This window comes from Ovis aries, chromosome 4, assembly GCF_016772045.2.
Source record: "Ovis aries strain OAR_USU_Benz2616 breed Rambouillet chromosome 4, ARS-UI_Ramb_v3.0, whole genome shotgun sequence".
NCBI classification, from domain to species: domain Eukaryota; kingdom Metazoa; phylum Chordata; class Mammalia; order Artiodactyla; family Bovidae; genus Ovis; species Ovis aries.
In genome coordinates, this window is record NC_056057.1 from 70,756,088 (window position 1) to 70,774,676 (window position 18,589).

The 18,589-nt window shown below is 35.6% G+C and overlaps 1 protein-coding gene and 1 non-coding gene across 3 annotated transcripts in view; one reads left to right on the forward strand and one right to left on the reverse strand.

Moving 5' to 3' along the window:
• The window catches only part of SKAP2 (src kinase associated phosphoprotein 2), a 166,384-nt gene that overhangs the window by 38,780 nt on the left and 109,015 nt on the right, over window positions 1–18,589 (forward strand). The gene's annotated exons all lie outside the window — the stretch shown is intronic.
• Window positions 8,004–8,076, reverse strand: TRNAW-CCA (transfer RNA tryptophan (anticodon CCA)). Its single transcript has one exon. It is a non-coding gene; the product is annotated as a tRNA-Trp (tRNA).

Below are 18,589 nucleotides of genomic sequence, written 5' to 3' on the forward strand. Positions count from 1 at the left end.
TTTATTAATGAAATCTAATTGATCTGTCATTGATTGGGTTTTGAGACTAAATCCAAAGACCATCTATCTATGCCATTGCTAACATATATTAAATGAATCAACACATATTTATATTATAAAATTGTATATTCTTAGGATTTAAAAATAGCAAACTCAATTTTTTATTTTTACTGTTTTAATATTCTTAGTTTTCTTACCTATTTTTTTTTTTTACTTACTCAGGCTGGAGTAATACAAAGCAGCTGTATATATTAGGTGATGAAAGGCCAAGGAAAGATAGTAATAAAAAAGCAAAAAAGCTCCCTCAGCATAAGCTTTGCCAGACGTTACTGAGTGTATAACTGTCTTACATTTTGAAAGTATGAGTTAACTGAGTAATTACATAAATTGACAATGTACATTATCTTTTCCCTGTCGTGATTTGACTTTGAACGTGTCTTGAGATGTTACTGTTTCTTTAGCATTCTTTAAATATCGCAAAGTGGGAAGTACTTTTTTTGGGTGTGTATGAAAAATAAATAATTTTTTACAAAAAACGTAGGTCAGTTATTTAGTCATGAGACAATCATATGTCACCAATATCCGTAATTCTGTTTTTGGAAAAACATACAGAATTTTAACAAATGTCATCAGTAAATGTAACACAAAATAAAAATATAGAAAAAATAACCTTATTTTTCACAACAAAGCTATAACTAAAATACTTTAGTGTGTGTTGTCTGTGGATTAGGTTATTGGTGTACTTTTCTAGGGTCTATGATGAAAATCTGAGATTATGCTTTACTTTTTACTATAAATTAGTTTATCATTCCCAACTAAGGTTGAGACTCTCTAAACTTTTGAACAGTTCACCGGTTTGGTATTTAGAATCTGTTGTTAGGGTATGATAGGAAGGATGTGGTGAGTTAGTGGTAATTGATTTATCCCCATCATACTGAACCTCCCGCTCTTCTTCCACTTTGTCCTCCCTTGGGCAATAATCACAGGGTCGAGCTGCCAATCTGTAGACTTAATTTTTTCCAGCAGTACCATCTGGCTCCTTGGCACCAGAAGTTATATTGGTTCTTTGTGGTTGCTGCTGAATTTGTCATATTGCTAGACAGCTGATAGGGTGTTTCATGCTATTTGATCCTAATTTTCTTTTAACTAATTATTGATTTTTATTTAGAGAATCTTCTTTAGCCATTTCTTAGAGCATGGAAAAATTTTATTGAGAAGAGAATGCACCTAAGCAAATATTATGTGTAAGCCTTGAGCCTCTCCTGTCTGTATTGTATTCTATCTAGTTCTTCCGTGGCCCTCCCTTTCAAGAGAGATTAATTTAAACTTAATTGTGGAGGCTTTCTGTTTCATTCAAAGCCTTGTATCTCTGGTTAAAAATTACTTTAATGTGTATTGAAAATCCTGTTATAATTGCCATCATTTCCTAATAAGGAATATTTAGAAATCCCTATCAATGGCATAAATAACCTTCTAACATACAGTGATGCTTTATCCTCTTTTTAAAAAATGGCCGTTTGTGTACATTTTGTATATTTTGTGTATATTTTGGTAGATGAGATAGTTTTACTCCATCCAGCGATGCTTTATCCTCTTTTTAAAAAATGGCCATTTATGTAGATTTTGTATATTTTGGTAGATGAGGTAGTTTTATTCTCATCTCTAATAACATCCATAAATGATTTTTTAAAATAATATTGAAAAGCACATTTGAGTTTCAATAATTAAAAAAAAATTGCCTAAGCACACATTTCCATACACTGAAACAGTTTTTTCATATTACATAGTAAACTAAACATTTTTGATGAAGGCAAAGAATTATCTGACCTATTTGTTTCTGATGTAAAGATCATAAACAAAAATTATTGCTGAAACTCTTAAAGAATCTGCATATAAAGTAGTTCGTTTTGACAAGTATTTACTGTATTGTATTAGATTGCATTCATTTTTAATGGCATAAGATATGTTTTAGAGAGTTTTTAGAGGTGTCCATTCATATAAAAATGTTTCTACTGAGTTTAAACTTGTAATTAGATATTATGTAATCTCTATTGGTTACAATAATTTCAGAATGCTCATATGATAGAAGTATTTACTTCACATTCTTACTGTTGATGGTATGTTGGTGTTTATAAAGTTCTTAAATAGTGATTCAGCTGGGATTATTATAATACCAACATAGGTGGAAGTCTACTAACTGAAAGCTGGACTTTGCAGAACATTTTCATTTTATGTTAGAGAAACTGTACAGCTAAATTGCTGTAATTTGGTCATGTAATATTAAATCCAGTTGTTTATAATTGTTTTAGTTTAAAGTATATAGAGAAAAAGAGCAATAAATGTCACTCTGTAAAAAGAGCTTAATCAGATGTCAGTGAAATGATTCATGTGCTAACTGGGATAGTTAACATGCATCTTATTCTACCGTCTAGAAGGAGGAGGTGGGCTATAGAAAAATGAATTCTTCACTGAATTATTTACAACAATTATATCAAATTTTAATAACTTCAGCTAAGAAGACATATATATGATTCATGTTCTCACAATCACCTACATTAGAGATTAATTGTCTTTCTTCAAACAAAAACGTACTCTTATAAATGTTTTTAATTGTTAAATCATGATCAATTTTATCTTTATATATTTGATCAGTTTTTAGCTATAATGTAATGTGAAGCTAAAATATTACAGCTAATCTGTTGTCACAAATGTCAGCTCATTAGAATTTGCCCCTCATATCAAAAAATCCCCTGAATTGTTTGTTGGCTTTATCTTAACTCAAATATGTAAAGGGGACAGTAAAGCATTTTTCTTTGGAATCACAGGGAGTTCAGTGACCTTTCTGTGGCAAATTATGTAGAAAGAAAATATTTATATTCATTTAAAATAACCTCCGTGAAGAAATAGTCTCATTACCCTGTTTGATCAATTTCTTGTAGCCTGAGCTGTAGCATGCTGCTATTGCCATTGGTTGATGGAATACACTGAGTAGTGGCTAATGGTGATGGTGCTCATCAGGAAGGGTTCAGCCAGCGGTCAGCAACAAATAATTCAAGACTGTTTCTAAGTTTGTGGCTGGTGGAATTTGCTTCTTGCCCCAAGCCAGCGGCATTGCTGAGCTGGGCTATTTGATTAGAAGAGAGGCATATTTGCTTCTTAGCAACTGCACATTTGTGCAACCCATAGTCCTCTACTGCCTCCAAAGGTTTTCCTTTTGTGATGGTAGAATAATACTTTATTGTTGATTGACAGACAAAAGAGATTCTAATACAAGGCAAGCTCATAGCCATTTTTGTTGTTGATGGCTTTAAAAATTTTCACCTGCATGTAACATTTTTTGAATAAGTATAGAATAGATTGTATGCATAGTATAAATAAGCATGGAAAACCTCAATGTGTTAGAATTTTAATATGCATATTAGCATGGAGGTTTGCACAGCATGCGTACAATTGCATACTGTTACTTTTTTTTTGCCTAGCAGGTTCAATGATAGGAAATCAGTTCTGACCCTAATATATGTATTGACATATATCTGTACTCTGGGTGTTTATATCTTCCAAATACAATTAATGCTACAGAAAAATTGAACAAATAATGTTGAAAGATAAATTGTTAGTAGAGTTTTAAAGGCTTTGTAAATTTTAAAAACTAGTGTTTATATAAGGTTAGAAGTCAAATTTAAAATTCTAATAAAATATAAATATAGAAATTGGAACGTATTTCTTATAGCAATGAATCTGCAGAACAAAATGTATCTTTAAGAGTGAACAAAGGTATTTATGAACCAGCAGTTAAGAAACAAGTGAGACAAGATAAATTTGGGAGTGACAGTCTGAGTTTTATGATCCTGGGAAACCAGGACCAGAAAATCCTTTTTTTAAAAACATGATTTTTCTCATTCAAACTATATGGTTAGGACTTAAGTTTCAAGATTTTAAAGAGGATGATATAAAAGGTGACATGACCATAGATGATATTAATTTTACTCTTGTATTATTTTTTGATAATTAAAAAAATACTTATATACCTTAAAGAAATAATGCAAAAAACATTTGAGCCTATATGTTTTGTACGCAATTTAAATCCATTATTTTATATAAATTGTTGACATAATTCTTGGTAAAATGATGGTACATATGTAAGATTAATATAAGGTTAACATTTTAAGGTTAATATAAGATTATATTCTGTGATATGGTTAGAACATATTATTTTTTTCCAACTTAAGGTTCTATTTTTGTCTCCTAAGGTTCTTGACAGATATGAAAACCTCTGTAGTTTAAAATGAACAACAAAAAAGTGCATTGGTGTGAAAATTTCCAGTTAACAAATCTTGATTTGGGGATTTAGGGACAGTTAAAGCAAGTGCAGACATTAACATATACATTAAGTATATATGGGTAAATACTCTTTATTTCCCAGTAAAAGGACCTGAGGGCATATCAGGATCCATAATATGACCATCACTGTATTTACTTACTAATAAATAGCCACTTTAGTGGCAAACTAGAGCACCAAAAAGGGAAAAGGAGTGAGGCTGAAGAATTTGATATTGCAAAGCAGTAATATGCCCCATCGTATGAAGCAGCCGTCCCTTTGCTATTTCAGTTAATATCTTTGAAATGATTTCTTTAAAAACAAATTGGAGCTCTAGAAGGAAATGGAAAATACTTTGAAGAATGGGTTTAAATTGGTTAAAAAATTAACATGCCTGCAAGTAAAATTGCCAAAGTTAGGACATGAGTTTGGTATTATATAAATCAAGATTCTGGCTTTTATGAACATTTTATTTATAAGGTAAATTATGGGACTTTGATGTAATAAGGAAAATGTTCTTTAAATTACTAAACTCTCTTGCAAATACTAGTTTGAAAAATGGGATTTTAAAACTCTAATCTACTACACTAAAATTACTTGTATGTATTAACTTATATCATTAGATGGCATTTATTGCCAAGTGTCCTTTCCCCTATTAACAATTACTTATTTGAGGGAACATAGTAAAAGTTAGTTTTCCTAGTGGGACATTGTAACAATTGTCACCTGCAGATAGGGGCATCAGTTATACTATTAACTAGGTTCGTCCCTCCATCTCACATTGCAAATATAAGAAGTACAAAGTGATAGTTTTTTGGACTTCAGGTTTTACACATAGGTTCACTTGTTGGAAAAGAAGATAAACAGGGACAAATAAAGGTTTCTGGCTCTTCTCCTAGCTTAGGAGGATATAGAAGTAATGAAGGAGCAAGTAGGTAGAATTGAGGAAAATGGTGGAATTTTATCATCTGCTCAGCAGAAATTTTCCTTAGATCTTTAAGGTAAAAATCTCTTAAGAAATATATCAATAAATTTCAGTGGCATGCATGGTGAATTATTATTTTATTATTGAAGAAACTATAGCCCAGAGAGATTAGGTGATTTGTCCAACACCACACAGCAAGTAGGGGCTTCCCTGGTGGCTCAGACAGTAAAGAATCTACCTGCAGTGCAGGAGACATGGGTTCAGTCCCTGGTTTGGGAAGATCCCCTGGAGAAGGGAATGGTTGCCCACTCCAGTATTCTTGTCTAGAGAATCCCATTGGCTATAGTCCATGGGGTCAGAAAGAGTTGGACATGAGTAAGTGACTAAGCACCACATAGTAAGTTATGGTGAAGCTAGGGAGGAAATTTAGGTCTCTTTTCCTCCAAAGCATATGATTTTTCTCTCGTGGAGCACTAATACCTACAGGCTAATAGTATTTAGGAACATGTACTTTGGATGCTGACAGACAAGGAATGAAATCTCTGATACTAGCTTTGTGACTGGACCAAACCAGTTGGCTTCTTTAAAGTTCATTCCTTGGAAGAAAAGTTAGAACCAACCTAGACAGCATATTAAAAAGCAGAGACATTACTTTGCCAACACAGGCCCATCTAGTCAAAGCCATGGTTTCTCTAGTAGTTATGAAGGATATGAGAGTTGGACTATAAAGAAAGCTGAGCGCCAAAGAATCGATGCTTTTGACCTGTGGTGTTGGAGAAGACTCTTGAGAGTCCCTTGGACAGCAAGGAAATCCAACCAGTCCATCCTAAAGAAATCAGTCCTGAATATTCATTGGAAGCACTGATGCTGAAGCTGAAACTCCAGTACTTTGGCCACCCTGATGCGAAGAACTGACTCATTTGAAAAGACCCTGATGCTGGGAAAGCTTGAAGGCTGGAGGAAAAGGGGACAGCAGAGGATGAGATTGTTGGATGGCATCACTGACTCAATGGACATGAGTTTGTGTAAACTCCGGCAGTTGGTGATGGACAGGGAGGCCTGGTATGCTGTAGACCATGGGGTCGCAGAGTTGGACATGACTGAGCGACTGATCTGAGCTGAACTGAAGGGTAATAATATCATGGGGTTATTTGAGGCCATTGGAGTTATTTGGAGCCCAAAAGAGATTATGTGAATTTTGCCTCCAATCAAAATAAATAAATTTAAATTAAAAATATATATAAATCTGAAAATACTTTGAAGAATTATTGTTTTCCTAATCTAATGGTACACCTGATGTCCAGATGGTTTGAAGAAGTCAAATTCATATTTCTTGATTTTTAACCATGAGAATTATATAGTCTTTTAGTTTCGTGAGGGACTTAGAAAGTCATGTAGCATGCTATTTCCTCATCCTGCTGGTGAACACTTAAAACTTAGAATGGTTATTTGGCTTCTCAAGGTCAGATGTCTCATCTGGCACTTTTATTGGACTTCTGTGTACCAGGCACTATGCTGGGTATTTCCCATGTTTTATTTTGAATCCTCACAACATCTTTGTGTAGGAAGTATTATACCCATTTTGCTGCTAAAGAGACGAATTTAGGATGATCACATTGCTAGGAAGTGGGAATACCGGAATTCATACCAGAATCTCTCTGACTGCAGACTCTGTGTTCCTAGAAAGATGTCATCTACCTCCCTAAGATCAGGTCCCAAACTTTAGCCTCCTCACTCCAGCTAATGAAATGCGATCTCCTCACACATCTATATTTTCTGTAAAGAGTCTGTTAGTATTGAGGCTTCCTTCATGGCTCCATCAGTAAAGAATCTGACTGCTACTCAGGAGACCCAGGTTCGATCCCTGAAACGGGAAGTTCCCCTGGAGAAGGATGTAGCAACCCGCTGCACTAGTCTTGTCTGGGAAATACCATGGACAGTGGAGCCTGGAGGGCTACAGACTACAGGATCACAAAGAGTCAGACACGACTGAGTGACCAGACCAAATACCAGGTCTCTAGCTTTCTCGCTCCAGTTAAGGAAATGTGATCTCCTCACACATCTGTATTTTCGGCAAAGAGTCTGTTAGTATTACCAACTGTAAAATTTGAGTCATTTGAGAGCCTTTTATTTATCTGCTTTAGAAAAAAAAAGAATTTTTTTCAGTTATGTGAGAGAATTTTAAAGTGATAGGAATCATTTTTTTTCCCCATGTAATTATTCTGGAAGGATAGGTATGAAAACATATTACTTAACATAGATATTAGTAAAATATATTTTATTTTAAGGGTATAATCACCTATTTATTATTTTTTTAAGAAGAGAATGATGGTAATCTATACAGTAGACTATTCTAAAACTAGTAGGATAAAGTAGATAATTTTTATTTTCTCCATGGAAGATTTCTCTTCTTAACATAATTTTGCTTAGATTAATAGTGAAATCAATTTGTATAAGAAAAGTACAAAATGCCTGGGGAATAGGTGATGGCAACTTCAAAGTGCATTGGGAGAAACTGGCCAGTATAAAATATTTTAAAAATGAATAAGACAATAAACACCTAATTTTGAATTGATTTATTTTTCTAAAACGACATGATAATTCCTCCTTCAAAAATAGGAAAGTGGTGAGTGAGTGAGGTCGCTCAGTCGTGTCCGACTTTCTGCGACCCTGTGGGCTGTAGCCTACCAGGCTTCTCCGTCCATGGGATTCTCCAGGCAAGAATACTGGAGTGGGTTGCCATTTCCTTCTCCAGAGGATCTTCCTGACCCAGGGATTGAACCTGGGTCTCCTGCATTGGAGGCAGACGCTTTAACCTCTGAGCCACCAGGGAAGCCCTAGGAAAGTGGTATCTTGTGAAAATGCCTATACAGTGTGTAGTCTTTAGCTCCTATACAATGGGGCTGCCTTACAGTGAGATTACTTTATAAGATGTTCTTTTGTTACTTCAGTAACTAAATCTCTTTTTCTGGTGTTTAACATCATCTGCCTTTTAATGGTTGAATTTTGTTTTATAGTTAATAGTGTTTTAATAAACATACCATATTATATAATTGGCATATAGAGTTGTACTTTTATTGTAGACATTTAATTTTATTATTGTATAGTAGAGTTTTTAAGTAACAAAATTTTGAGATAAATTAAGAAAATATAAGAAAACCTAGAATATGTGAATATTTCAAGGAAAATGCTTCCATAAGGATATAATACGTATTAATGTTTATCCTGTATAAGGAGAACACAAAGGACCACAAGTTCCCTGCTTGTGGTCATATACATTAGAAACTATAGAACAAAGGCTAATAGTGAAGTAATATAAACTATAAAATATATGGTTAGCTTTTTTTAAATCAGAAGTCAACTAACCAGTTTCTCTTTTCAATACCACATTTAGGTAGAAAGACAAATTCATTTAAGTACATTGTTTAAAAAGCCCTCTTTGGGTCTAGCCTGGAATTTGTATATAGTCAGCTCAGTAGCTAACTATATAATAGAATATTTGTATTTATGGCCTTCCCAAATGGCTCAGACGTAAAGAATTCGCCTGCCAATGCAGGAGTTGTGGGTTTGATCCCTGGGTCAGGAAGATACCGTGAAGGAGGAAATGGCAACCTGCTCCAATATTCTTGCTGGGAAAATCCCATGGTTGGAAGAGCCTAAGGCTGTAGTCCATGGGGTTACAAAAGAGTCGGATGTGACTGAGCACACATGAGTTTGTGTTCATAATCAAAACTCACAGATACTATAAGATCTAGAAACATAAAAATGAAGTATGCTAGTAGACTTAGGTGGAGATATAACAACATGAACCAAAGCTTGGAGTTATTCATGCGTATGATAGGGCTGTAATAAGGGGGTTCAGTCAAGCTTGAGATATAAGGTGCTACCAAGGTGAACTAGCCAGTCATCAGTGGAATTGGCTAGCACTGAGGGGCACTCTTTCTAAAATCAGTAACACCTCAGATGTCAAAACAGAGAACTATGAGATTAACACATTGTGAGAGATAATGAAATGGTTGCTGTTTTAAGCTACTAAGTTTTAAGGTAACTCGCTGTGCATAGTAGGTATCTAAAACATTCATGTATCTGTCCATCCACCTATCCGCTGATCCATCTACTTATCTGTTTACTTAGCAGTAAGCATTAATTCACTCTGGTAACCCCAATTCCAATCCAACACCACAGGCCACATTCTGGTCTTCCTTTACATATTTGTAACTCCCTTCTCTAGTAGTAAGAAACTAAGCTTCCATCAATCTTATTGTATTTACTCATTTGCTCAAGCCTATTATTCAAAGAAGGTAGATTTGGAATTGTTAACCTATGCCAATAAATGCTTATCCACTTATTGATAGACTTGAGTTGTTTCTACATTTTTGGATTTTTATGAATAAGGCAAAGTCTATAATTTTAATCACAACCCTATAGAGATGTGTAGTTATTTATTGCTATATAGCAGATTACCTCTTTAGAGAAGGAAATGGCAATCCACTCCAGTATTCTTGCCTGGTAAATCCCATGGGCAGAGGAACCTGGACAGTTACAGTCCATGGGATAGCAAGAGTCAGACACAACTAAGCCATGACTACCAGAAAATTACCTAAAACATATATGTTGTTTTTGTTGTTGTTGTTCAGCTCTTCAGTCGTGTTTGACTCTTTATGACTCTGTGGACTGCAGCACACCAGGCTTCCCTGTCCTTCACCATCCCCTGGAGCCTGCTCTAACTCATGTCCATTGAGTTTGTGATGCCATCCAACCATCTCATTCTCTGTCGTCCCCATATCCTCCTGCCTTCAATGTTTCCCCAGCATCAGGGTCTTTTCTAATGAGTCAGCTCTTCATATCAGGTGGCCAAAATATTGGAGTTTCAACTTCAGCATCAGTACTTCCAATAAATATTCAGGACTGATTTCCTTTAGGATGGACTGTTTTGATCTTCTTGCAGTCCAAGGAACTCTCAAAGAGTCTTCTCCAACATCAAAAGCATCAGTTCTTCAGCGCTCAGCTTTCTTTATGGTCCAACTCTCATATCCATACATGACTACTGGAAAAACCATAGCTTTGGCTATATGGACCTTTGTTGGCAAGATAATGTCTCTGCTTTTTAATATGCTGTATAGGTTTGTCATAGCTTTTCTTCCAAGGAGCAAATGTCTTTCACTTTCATGACTGCAGTCACCATCTGCAGTGATTTTGGAGCCCAAGAAAATAAAGTCTGTCACTCTTTCCATTGTTTCCCCATCTATTTGCTGTGAAGTGATGAGACCAGATGCTATGATATTCATTTTTTAAATGTTGTTTTAAGCCAGTTTTTTCACTCTCCTCTTTTACCTTCATCAAGAGGCTCTTTAGTTCCTCTTCGCTTTCTCCCATAAAGGTGGTGTCATCTGCATATCTGAGGTTATTGATATTTCTCCTGGCAATCTTGATTCTAGCTTATGCTTCATCCGTCCTGGCATTTCTCATGATATACTCTGCATATAAGTTAAATCAGCAGGGTGACAATATACAGCCTTGATGCACTCCTTTCCCAATTTCGAACCAGTCTATTATTCCATGTTCCGTTCTGTTCCTTCTTAACCTGCATACAGGTTTCTCGGGAGGCAGGTAAGGTGGTCTGGTATTTCCATCTCTTTAAGAATTTTCCACAGATTGCTGTGATCCACATAGTCAAGGACTAGCGTAGTCAGTGAAGCAGAAGTAGATGTTTTTCTCGAATTCTCTTGCTTTTTCTGTGATCCAGCAGATGTTGGCAATTTGATCTCTGGTTCCTCTGTTTTTCTAAATCCAGCTTGAACATCTGGAAGTTCTCAGTTCATATGTTGTTGAAGCCTAGCTTGGAGAATTTTGAGCATTATTTTGCTAGCATGTGAAATGAGTGCAATTGTGTGGTAGTTTGAACATTCTTTGGCTTTGCTTTTCTTTGGGATTGGAATTAAAACTGACCTTTTGTTTATTATTAAATGACAAACACTGTATTATTCTCACATTCTCTGTGGGTCAGGAATATGGGAACAGTTTAACATTGTGTTTTTTGGCCTGGGGGTCTCATACAATATTATAGTCAAAAGGTTAACTAGGGCACAGTCATCTGAAAGTTTGACTGAGGGTAGAGAAGCCATTTTCAAGGGAACTCACTCATGTGGCTATAAGTTGGTGCTGACTTTTGTCAGAAGGCTTAGTTCTTCCTCATGTAGATCTTTCCATTGGCTGTTTTGAGTATCCTCATGACATGGTAGACTTCTTCCCCCAGAGCCGGTGATTAAAGAAAGAGTCAAGTGGAAGCTATAGTCATATAGTATCACTTCAGCTACATTTCACTCATTAGAAAGGAAACATTGAAGTTGACTTGCACTCAGGGGGAAAGGGATTAGAGTCTACATTTTGAAGGGAGGACTGTCAAAGGATTTGTGAACATATTTTAAAATCACCACAAGTGGTAAGCATAAGAAGAAGAAAATCATCAGTAATAGAAATAATCCCTGCTAAAATTCTGGTATATATCAGTCTAGAGACATTTTCTGTACACATCTGACTTCATATTTGATGTACTGTTTTATAACCTGACTTTTCCATATTGTATACTGAAAACATCTTTCCATGATATTGTAGGTTTCTAGTCCTTAGTTTTTAAAGTATTTGCCAAAATAGTATTTAATTGTTGTTTTAATTTGCATTTCTTCTTTTTCCAGTTTTTTCAGGTATCATTGACATATATAACTTTATTGTATTTCGTTTATGACTAGTTATGATATTTTCATTTATTTCTAATTATTTGTATGTTTTATAAGTTGACTTGTCATGTATTTGCTCATTTTTAACATTGGCATGGTCTTTTCTTTATTAAACATTCAGTATATTTTAAGGATTCTAAAACATCATCATGTATGTTATAAAAATTTCTTCCTTGTTAATTATTTGTAGTGTTGATTTAAGAAAAATGAATGATCGAATTTCAGAGTCAGAAAGGAACAAAGGAAATCTAGTTTAACACTTCTTACTTATACGTGAAAATGTCTCATTTTCTCTCCATCTCTCCAGACCTTTTTCTAACCTCCTTCCACTGAATCTCAACCTATTATCTCACTGGCCCACATATTTTATGTTCTGCTCATGGTAAATGAATAAAGAAGAGGGTTGTTTAGTTACTGTTTGTACTTAACAAAGGAGTCTTCCTTAATAACCCTGGACAATGAAGGACTGATGAAGTAAGAGCCATTGGGTAGTGGGAGAGATTGTGGTTTGATGAGTTAAGTACCTTCCTAGGTTTCTCCAGTGGTACTCTATAGATGACTGTTCCCTCTATCTTTTTATGGGATCATATCTTGATTATCTGGTTGTTACTTAGTAAATCTAAGCAGAAGATGGGGGCATAAATGGCACAACATTGTTAATACTTCATCTCTTTCCAAAATGGATTTGAGGTGATTTTAATTTTGTTATTTCACTTAGAGAACTGAAAATTATATCTTGCTAATAAATGTTGATTAAATCATGCTACTTCTAAAGTTATTGAAATAAGGTACTTACGAAGAAAAATTCAGAAGTCTCCTTATGAATTTATCCATTTTGTGATCTAAGATAAGGTTAAAATATTTAATACTTAGATAATTTAATCTTATTAAAAAGCTTAGAGCTTTATGGTGGGAAACAGTGGTATGACTTGCTATTAGAATATTCATCAAAAAGAATAAATTATTTACTGGAAAGGACCAGCATCTGAATCTTTTACATTCTTCCTTTGTGGCTGTATATAATTACTGAAGTGTATCTATCACAAGGGATAAGGAACTTGGCCCAAGTTTCAAAGATGGGGGAATTTGATTGCAAATCCTATAGCACTGAATTTCTGCGGTTCTCATAATCCTTTAGGACTTTTTCTGTTTATTTAGTAAAATATCTTTAATTTGGATAGAAGCATTTATCTATTTATGATCAACTTGTTTTGTCTACTCTTTTACCTATTTCTCCCTATACCTAGGATTGTATGAAGAAAATTATTATAGATAATATGTATTGGTTCTATAGTTTCTAGAAATGAAAATACAGGTTTTACTAATGCCTGTATCAAAAAATAGAGAAGAATATGAAATACACCATTGCCCCCCCCCAAAGAAAAAAATGGTCAACTTAAAAAAATTGGGCTTTTCAAGGGATAGCAGCTCAACTGATTATAGAACCAGATGACTTTGGAAAATTTTCTTCTTTGCTTTTAACTTATGATCATTTCTGGATAGAAGGATTGGATGAAATATTATCAGTTAATGCATCAAATTCTTCTTAGACACTTAACCAATCTCTTAACTCTGTTCTAGGTTTCTGTTTTCCTAGATCAGGCACATTTCCTGACAGCCAGGCAAATTAATAGTTTTTAAAGCCTAGACTTTTCTGACTTCAAAATTCTGTCAATATTAGTTAGTTAGTTAGTTTAGTTGCTCAGTTGTGTCCGACTCTGCAACCCCATGGACTGCAGCACACCAGGCCTTCCTGTCCATCACCAACTCCCGGAGTTTACTCAAACTCACGTCCATTGAGTTGGTGATGCCATCCAACCATCTCGTCCTCTGTTGTCCCCTTCTCCTCCCACCTTCAATCTTTCCCAGCATCAGGGTCTTTTCAAATGAGTCAGTTCTTCGCATCAGGTGGCCAAAGTATTGGAGCTTCAGCTTCAGCATCAGTTCTTCCAATGAATATTCAGGACTGATTTCCTTTAGGATGGACTGATTCGATCTCCTTGCTGTCCAAGGGACTCTCAAGAGTCTTCTCCAACACCACACTTCAAAAGCATCTATTCTTTGGTGCTCAGCTTTCTTAACAGTCCAACTCTCACATCTGTACATGACTACTGGAGAAATCATAGCCTTGACTAGACGGACCTTTGTTGGCAAAGTAATGTCTCTGTTTTTTAATATGCTGTCTAGATTGGTCATAACTTTTCCTTCAAGGACTAAGTGTCTTAATTTCATGGCTGCAGTCACCATCTGCAGTGATTTTAGAGCCCCCCAAAATAAAGTCTGTCACTGTTTCCACTGTTTCCCATTCTATTTGCCATGAAGTGATGGGATTGAATGCCATAATCTTAGTTTTCTGAATGTTGAGTTTTAAGCCAACTTTTTCACTCTCCTCTTTCACTTTCATCAAGAGGCTCGTTAGTTCTTCTTCACTTTCTGCTATAAGGGTGGTGTCATATGCAATCTAAGCTTATTGATATTTCTCCCAGCAATCTTGATTCCAACTTGTGCTTCATCCAGCCCAGCATTTCTCAGGATGTACTCTGCATAGAAAATAAGCAGGATGACAATATATAGCCTTGATGTACTCCTTTTCCTATTTGGAACCAGTCTGTTGTTCCATGTCCAGTTCTAACTGTTGCTTCCTGACCTGCATATAGGTTTCTCAAGAAGTAGGTCAGGTGGTCTGGTATTCCCATCTCTTTCAGAATTTTCCATAGTTTGTGGTGATCCACACAATCAAAGGCTTTGGCATAGTCAATAAAGCAGAAATAGATGTTTTTCTGGAACTCTCTTGCTTTTTTGATAATCCATTGGATGTTGGCAATTTGATCTCTGGTTCCCCACCTTTTCTAAAAGCTTCCAGCTTGAACATCTGGAAGTTCATGGTTCATATATTATTGAAACCTGGCTTGGAGAATTTTGAGCATTACTTTACTAGTGTGTAAGATGAGTGCAATTGTGCAGTAGTTTGAGCATTCTTTGGCATTGCCTTTCATTGGGATTGGAGTGAAAACTGACCTTTTCCAGTCCTGTGGCCACTGCTGAGTTTTCCATATTTGCTGGCATATTGAGTGCAGCACTTTCACAGCATCATCTTTTAGGGCTTGAAATAGCTCAACTGGAATTCCATCACCTCCAGTAGCTTTGTTTGTAGTGAAGCTTCCTAAGGCCGACTTGACTTCACATTCTAGAACATCTGGCTCTAGGTGAATGATCACAACATCGTGATTACCTGGGTTGTGTATAGTTCTTCCTCAGACAGTAAAGCGTCTGCCTACGATGCGGGAGACCCGTGTTCAATCCCTGGGTCGGGAAGATCTCCTGCAGAAAGAAATGGCAACCCACTCCAGTATTCTTGCCTGGAAAACCCAAGGACAGAGGAACCTGGTAGGCTACAGTCCATAGAGTAGCAAAGAGTCAGACATGACTTAGCGACTTCACTTTCTTTTACTTTCTGTGTATTCTTGCCACCTCTTCTTAATATCTTCTGCTTCTGTTAGGTCCATACCATTTCTGTCCTTTATTGAGCCCATCTTTGCATGAAATGTTCCCTTGGTATCTCTAATTTTCTTGACGAGATCTCTAGTCTTTCCCATTCTATTTTTTCCTCTATTTCTTTGCACTGATCACTAAGGAAGTCTTTCTTATCTCTCCATGCTGTTCTTTGGAACTCTGCATTCAAATTTCCTCTTCTCCTTTGTTTTTCGCTTCTCTTCTTTTCTCAGCTATTTGTAAGGCCTCCTCAGTCAGCCATTTTGCTTTTTTGCATTTCTTTTTCTTGGAGATGGTCTAGATCCCTGTCTCCTATACAATGTCACGAACCTCTATCCATAGTTCATGAGGCACTCTGTCTATCAGATCTAGTCCCTTAAGTCTATTTCTCACTTCCACTGAATATAATTGTAAGGGATTTGATTTAGGTTATATCTGAATGATCTAGCAGTTTTCCAATATTATTTATTTATTTTTAAAATAAAAATAATATTTTATGGTTTTCCAATATTATTATTCTTTCAATATTCACAAGTGTAAAATTTGACTCATTTACTAGTAGCTCTATATTTTATTCACCTGCTTTGAAAAATGAACCATTTTTTTCTGATATATGAGAGAATTATCAACTGTATGAATTGGAAGTGTCCTCAGAGATTATTTTACAGATGAGGAAACTGAAGGAGTGTTAATGACTCATCCAAGGTCACACAGCTGTTAGTGGCAGAAATGCTTCTATAACTTAGATTATATGTCCCTCATTTAGGGTTAAGACGTTCTATCTCTTGCCCTTATTGTTTCAACTTACTTACCAAGGCATGCAGGATAGTAATCACTGTTTATACTGTTGAGTGAAAAATAATTTTAAAACCCAGAATTAGGAAAAAGAAATCTTTCCTAGGGAACTTGATGGATTTCATCCACTGCGTGATTTCAGTCACCTGTCTTCTCCCCAGGCTATGGTGGCAAAGTTTTTTCTCTTGTCTGGATCCTGAACTGTGGGGAATTTTTATGTCAGGGAATTGATGCTTTTGAACTGTGGTGTTGGAGAAGACTCTTGAGAGTCCCTTGGACTGCAAGGAGATCCAGCTAGTCCATTCTAAATGAGATCAGCCCTGGGTGTTATTTGGAAGGAATGATGCTAAAGCTGAAACTCCAGTACGTTGGCCACCTCATTCAAAGAGTTGACTCATTGGAAAAGACTCTGATGCTGGGAGGGATTGGGGACAGGAGGAAAAGGGGACGACAGAGGATGGGATAGCTGGATGGCATCACTGACTCGATGGATGTGAGTTTGAGTGAACTCCAGGAGTTGGTGATGGACAGGGAGGCCTGGCATGCTGCGATTCATGTGGTCGCAAAGAGTCAGACACGACTGAGTGACTGAACTGAACTGAACTGAATTCTGTTAAGACTTTCAATTTCTGATTCTAGGGCACAGGGTTAAGGAAAGAGCCCTCTGGAGGGTTCCTGAAACCGTTTCTCATCTTGGAGAACAGTCTAATTTCTGGTCAACCTAGTTTAATTCAAGATGGTTGACAATTGTGCTTCTGCTTATTTCACATGCAGAAATATAAAGTCAGATGAAAGTAAGCCAGTAGGACCCAGGTATCCTAGAAACAGCAGGTAGGTAAAGAAGTTTGGCATTTCAGAAATAAGGTTCTAATTTCTAGAAACTCCATGTCATTGTTAGTCTGTTGTAGCCTAATTGCCATTAGGAAAGAATTGGTTTCTTTAAAGGGAAAAATAATGGGAAAACTTCCTAAGAGCTTTATTACATTCTTTTCCATGAAATTATTTCTGCAGCATATTGATTAATATCTAACTTTAAGAATTTTATGTAGACATTTCACCATTATGATTTTGAAATATGGAAAGTCCTTGCAAATATTCTTAGATTGCCTTCTGTCTGTCTGCCTTGTAAAAGATCCTTTTAGTTAAATGGACCATCCTCCTTAAATGATGTCATTAGCTCAGATTGAAAAGACATTGCCTGCAGGGAAATCATTTAATTGAACTAAAGTGCCTTATTTCTGTAGGTCTTGGAGCAGCTCACTCACTCTTATCTTCAGATTATATAATTTATATCAGATAATTTTTTCAACTCTATGAATGATAAAATGTTAAGAAAAGTAATCTCCCTTTTAAGGTATTTTGGTGTTTCATAGTTTTCCATTTTTATCAGAGAGAGAATGGATGATTCTTGAAAAGTAGACTAAAGTCTTATTTTCAGATGAAAAGGTTTTAGTTCACTAGTCTAAATTATTAAGGCATTTGGGTTGTACAGGTCAGTGGTTCCAAAATAAATGTTTGTGACTTCTGTAGAAATGAGTCACCTAATTTACTCTTGAGATCTTTTTCCACTTTCACTCCTTTTGTTTTATTTTTAAGTCAGATTTATTGAGGTATATTTTACATACAATAAATTTCATTTTTAAGTGTAATAGTTTCACAAGTTTTGACAGTTGTATGTGTCTGGGTAACCACAACCAGTCACAATCAAGATAACATATAGAACGTTTCCATCACATCAGAGAGTCCCTCCACCCCGCTTTGCAAGCAATACCTTGCCTGCATTTCCAGCTCCTGGTAATCACTAATCCAATTTCTGCTCCTATAGTTTTGTCTTTTCTAGAAGGTCATATAAATGAAATAATACAATATGAAACCAGGAGAGTTTGGCTTCTTATACTTATTATAGTGCTTTTATAATGTATCTATGTTGTTATAAGTATCTATAGTTCATTCTTTTTTATTATTGAATAATAGTCCATTGTATGAATGTACTACAACTTGTTTATCCATTCACTAATGATGGATATTTTGATTCTTTTCTGTTTTGACCAATATGAATAAAACTACTATAAATGTTTGTAATGTCTTTGTGATGTATTTTTATTTCTCTTAGGAGTGATATTATTGGGTCTTCTGATACGTGTATATTTAACTTTACAGGAAACTCCCAAGTTGCTTTCAGCAGTTGCTCTATCGTTTTGCATTGCCACGACAACGAGAGTAGCAGTTGCTTTGCATCCTCACCAGCACTTGATATTGTCCATCTTTCATTTTAGTCCTTCAAGTAGATATGTTAATGATCGTACTGCCTTTTAATTCTTC